We start from the raw sequence: 6,000 nt of genomic DNA, 5'->3' as shown, positions 1-6,000 counted from the left end.
CACACTAATGCCAGGAACTCTAGTTTGAAGGAACTATAATTCTGGTCATTTTTCTCAGCTCCTTTCAGGGAGCGGCTTGCATATGCTATCACTCTCTCTTTTCCCTCTTGGATTTGGGCTAACACAGCTCCCAGGCCTCGCTTGCTAGCATCGGTATAAAGATGGAAAGGCTTGCTATAATCTGGATAACCTAACACTGGAGGCTCGGTCAGTTTCTTTTTTAGCAATTGGAACGCTATCTCTCTTTCCTCATTCCACTCAATGGGCACAGGAGTTCTAGGACTTTTCTTGGGTTGCCCCCTCTAGAGTTCCTGGATAGGATCAGCTATTTGAGCAAAATGGGGGATAAAACGTCTATAGTAGCCGGCAAAACCAAGGAAACCCCTCACTTCCTTGATAGTAGTAGGAACCGGCCAATTACGGACAGCCGCTAACTTATCAGGGTCAGGTTGCACGCCCTCTCCGCTTACCACATGCCCCAGGTATCTTACTGCAGGTTTGAGCAGGTGACACTTGGATGGCTTTACCTTCAAGCCATATTTGATAAGGATTTCAAATACTTCTGCCAAATGTTTCAGATGGTCCTCATATGTTTTTGAGTACACAATGACGTCATCTAGATACAGCAGCACTGTTTCGAAGTTTTTGTGACCCAAACACCGCTCCATTAGTCTCTGGAAAGTTCCTGGGGCATTACATAGCCCGAACGGCATACAATTGAATTCAAACAGGCCCATGGGAGTAGTGAAAGCAGTCTTTTCCCTATCTGCAGGGGCCATGGGTACTTGCCAGTAGCCACTGGTCAAGTCCAAGGTGGAGAAATAGGCAGAGGAGCCCAGAGCAGTTAGCGACTCCTCAATGCGGGGCAGTGGGTATGCATCTTTGTGGGTTATTTGATTAATTTTCCTATAATCCACACAGAAACGGATACCACCGTCCTTCTTCTTTACAAGGACTAGGGGTGCAGCCCACGGACTACGGCTGTCCCGGATTACATTAGAGTCTTTCATCTCTTGGATCATTTCCTTTACAGTCTGATATGAAGTAGGCGGTAAGGGTCTGTATCTCTCCTTGATAGGAGGATGAGAGCCAGTAGGTATGGTGTGTTGTATGGCACTCACCTCTCTATAATCAGTAGCATGCTTACTGAAGGCCGGGTGGTACTCTTTGACCAGCTGTAGGATACCTTCTTGTTGATGTTGGGGGGTAGTCTCGTCCCCCACATGGAGCTCTTCCCACCAGGGCACTTGTGGCTGGGTCACTGGCGAACATCCGCTGACTACAGCTGGCGGCTTTTCTGTCACTGGAAGACGAATGATGTCTTGGAAGGACACCAGGGACAGCTGGGCAACACGGCAATGCTTAGTAAGCGCAACAGGATGATCACTCAGGTTAATCAGACGGACAGGTACTTTACCTTGGGAGACGTTCACCAGGCACTTGGCAGCTCTCACATAAGGGTAATCCTCCATCTGGATTGGTTCTACCAGGGCTGGATAATCTCGGCCTTGGACTCCCAGGACAGCACGACACCATAAAAGAGTTTGAGAATTAGGAGGCAAAGTCACAGGCTTAATATCACTAATCCTGGCAGTACAAATTTCTCCTCTCCCATTAGCAAACCTCTGCTGGGCACTTAACACAGTAATAGTCTTTTGAATCACCCTCCTGGATGCAGAGGAAGCGGTGGGCAAAGTCTGATGTAATACGGCAAGTATTTCTGAATAACAGTTTTTGAAGACATTGGTGCCTAGAATGACAGGATGTCCTCCTCTGTCGCCGGCCTGTACTACTATCACCCCCTGTTGCGGTAAGGTTACTTCTCCCACCTGCAGGGTGGGTTCCCAGTATCCATGAATCTTTACTGGTTTGCCATTGCTGGCGATAATCTCCACCCAGGATTCAGGCGGCTGGGTCAATTGGTTGGTGTCCCAGAACTTTTCAAATGCAGGCAGCTGAATAGTAGTGACTTGAGACCCAGTATCTAATAGGGCTTCAAAGGGGACCCCGTTGATCTCTATATTGATTTTAGGATGGGATCCTACATAGCGTGGCATCCAATTTGGATCCTCTGGACCTAGTGTTCTACCTCCCGAGGGGTGGTCCTCAGCCTCAGGGGTTGCCCGTTTAACTGCCAGCACGTGGATTCTGTGTGTCCCAGCTTTTTGCAGTATGTACACACGGGCCGCTTGCGATCTCTATTACGCCTCCCAGGATCCCTGGGGTGAGTCTCTTGGTAAGGAGGTGGGAACGGCCTAGGAGGTGACAGGAATTCTTCTTCTGTCATTATGGGTTTTTCCCATTCCTCTATTTTTCTGCACACTTTCTCTAGACTTTTAGTGAGGTGATTTACCTGCTCTGTCAGCATGGCAATAGTATCAGTAGCTGACACTTGAACAGCTTGGCCGGCCTTAGCTCGGTTAGTGATAAGCGGTTTTGGCCTGCAGGCTGATGACTCAGGTGGGGTGCTCAACTCAGGAGATACTGCGGACCCCAGAATTTTTATAGCCAGTTCTTTAAAGTTCAGAAAGGTACTGTTAGGGTGCTGGGCGGACAGCATCTTTAATTGGGTCCTTATTTGCTCACTAGACACCCCGGTTATAAATTGTTCCCTTAGGGTCTGGTCCCGGTTATCGGCCTCTTTGGGATCTATCTGAACTACAGCCCCTAAAGCCTCCTGAAGTGATAGGGCATAGTCACGGAGGGACTCACCGGACTTCTGTTTCTTGCCAAAGAAGTGCATCTTTATCTCTGAGGCAGTCCTAGTTTCAAAAGTGGCCCTGAGGCGGGTGAATATCTGTTCTAGAGTACTCCGCTCAGTAGCAGGCCAGGATAATACCTCCCTGCGGGCAGCTCCCTCCAGCTGCGCTAGCAGGATTTCCATTTGCTGGTCGGCATTTATGGGGTACAGTTTGAATAATGCCAGCAACTTTTCTTTAAAGTCCCTTAGGGTATGGGTCTCTCCTCTGTAGCGGGGGAACCATGGGGCCCCGAAATAGTAAGGCATGGTAAAGGGCATCATGCTGGGGGCTGTAGGATGATTAGGAGCCGCAAGCTCTCCCGGGGCCGGCTGCTCAGGCACTCCCGGTTCTGACATGGTAGTCTATTGAGATATGGCCGCTGGCGACTAAAGGGGCCGGAACAATCCCCTTCCCTCCGGTTACAAGTTCTTACCGGTATCGCCGGGTTTGCGCAGTCCAAGTCTCGAGAGATTCCGGACGTCCTGAGTTAGCGGTGACGTAGAAGAAGCAGGGCCGCGGCGGTGCGATGATGACGAGGGGCGGGATTCTCTGTGTCTTTGCAGGGATCCGCCCACGAAGGTCCTCAGCAGCGCGGGAAACTTTACTCCAGGCGGCCGGTGGCCATCTTTAGCAAAACGCTGTCCATTCACTGACAGCAAGCAGGATTGTAAAAAGTCCACAAAACCACACTCCGATGTGGCGATTTCCTTCCTCTTGATAGCGCAACACTGCACAGCGCTTTCTGGAGGTTTTAGGTACACTTTGGGTAGGATTTTCAGTCCACAAAGTCCACTTTAAATAAACAGGCAATTTGTCACTTTGGTCACAGGGCAACTGTATAAGGCACAAAGTTCACGCTTCTTGCACTATAAAGCGTGCGTATCCTGTTCGTGACGCCAAAAGAGAGGTGCAGCGTACTCAAGTTGTGTTTAGAAATGTTCCTGGGTGTTGTAGTGCAATAGACACTAACCTGAGACGGCTGACTCTCTGCAAGGGCAGGTGATGGTAAGAAATGTTCGTGACGCCAGTGCCAATTAAACGGTGGCACGCCATTTGCTGATAGCAGGAATAACTGAGGAACCACGTGATGTTAAAGCAGAACTCAAACTTTAGTAGTCATCAAACATGGCCATAGCTGGAAACGCAGTTCCTTTGCAGACAGTTTGTTGCAGTACATTTGATGCAGGCAATACAGATATAGCAAGGCGACTTCAGAGTGTTAAACACAGGACTTGCAGTACAGGAGCTTGCACTCTATTCCTGACTGATCCTGGGACATAGAAAATCTTCTCCAAGGCCCAATACCCTAGCTCTGGCGTATATCCTTGGTTTTATCTTTATAAAGTACCTCCTCTGTTGTCTTGAGTACCTCTTGCTTCTCTGAGCTTGCCCCTGTCTCTCCCTCAGCTTCCTCAGACTCTAGAAACTTCTGAACTCCCTTCCTAGGCTAGGCCCTAGCCTATTTATACAGAACTGGGAGCTCCCTCTGCTGACTGTACCAAGGATTGCCTGCAACAGGCCTAACTGGCTTAAAGGGGAATACACATAAAACCTAGCAGTGTCGGGTAACCTACCCGTATGCTGCACATGTTCAATTTTTTGCGAAGCCCGGAATTTCAGGGCCGCGCTCCGGAAATGCGGATGCGGAGAGCACATAGTGTGCTCTCCGCATCTCTTCCGACCCTATAGAGAATGAATGGGTAAGCACCCATTCCCGATATTGCGGAACGGTTGCGAACCCATTTGCGGACGTGTGAATGGACCCTAAAGAACAGTCCTCTTATTTGGAAGACAGGAATGGTTTATGCTGAATGTCGGACTGCACACAGTGTGAACGTGTATGAAGAGAGAGCAGCCAGCACCCAGTTCAGAATGCCGTTTCGCCCAGAGGCTTCTTCTGAAATGGCGTTACAGTACAGTAGCACCTTCTGATTGCTTCCACTAAATGGCACCTACATTTTTAAATTTTTTCAATTGAATGTAAAAAGTGGTATGAAAATTTTGAATAGCCTCTGCCCTAGTAACATAGTACATAGTAACATAGTACATCAGGCCGAAAAAAGACATTTGTCCATCCAGTTCGGCCTGTTATCCTGCAAGTTGATCCAGAGGAAGGCAAAAAAAAACTGTGAGGTAGAAGCCAATTTTCCCCACTTTAGGGGAATAAAAAATTCCTTTCCGACTCCAATCAGGCAATCAGAATAACTCCCTGGATCAACGACCCCTCTCTAGTAGCTATAGCCTGTAATATTATTACGCTCCAGAAATACTTGAATTCCTTTATTGTACTCACCATCACCACCTCCTCAGGCAGAGAGTTCTATAGTCTCACTGCTCTTACCGTAAAGAATCCTCTTCTATGTTTGTGTACAAACCTTCTTTCCTCCAGACGCAGAGGATGTCCCCTCGTCACAGTCCTGGGGATAAATAGATGATGGGAGAGATCTCTGTACTGACCCCTGATATATTTATACATATTAATTAGATCTCCCCTCAGTTGTCTTTTTTCTAACGTGAATAACCCTAATTTTGATAATCTTTCAGGGTACTGTAGATGCCCCATTCCAGTTATTACTTTAGTTGCCCTCCTCTGGACCCTCTCCAGCTCTGCTATGTCTGCCTTGTTCACAGGAGCCCAGAACTGTACACAGTACTCCATGTGTGGTCTGACCAGTGATTTGTAAAGTAGTAGGAATATGTTCTCATCACGGGCATCTATGCCCCTTCTGATGCAACCAATTATCTTATTGGCCTTGGCAGCAGCTGCCTGACACTGTTTTTTGCAGCTTAGTTTGCTGTTTATTAAAATTCCTAGATCCTTTTCCATGTCAGTGTTACCGAGTGTTTTACCATTTAGTATGTACGGGTGACTTGCATTATTCCTTCCCATGTGCATAACCTTACATTTGTCAGTGTTAAACCTCATCTGCCACTTATCTGCCCAAGCCTCCAATCTATCCAGATCTCTCTGTAGTAGTATACTGTCCTCTTCAGTGTAAATTACTTTACACAGTTTAGTGTCATCTGCGAAAAATTGATATTTTACTATGCAAGCCTTCTACGAGATCATTAATAAATATATTGAAGAGATTAGGACCCAATACTGACCCCTGAGGTACCCCACTAGTGACAGTGACCCAATCTGAGTGTGTACCGTTAATAACCACCCTCTGTTTTCTATCATTGAGCCACTTACTTACCCACTTACAGACGTTTTCTCCCAGTCCGAGCATTCTCATTTTATATACTAACCTTTTAT

Source organism: Bufo bufo, chromosome 8 (assembly GCF_905171765.1).
Source record: "Bufo bufo chromosome 8, aBufBuf1.1, whole genome shotgun sequence".
NCBI classification, from domain to species: Eukaryota; Metazoa; Chordata; class Amphibia; order Anura; family Bufonidae; genus Bufo; species Bufo bufo.
Note: the sequence above shows the minus strand (reverse complement) of the source record.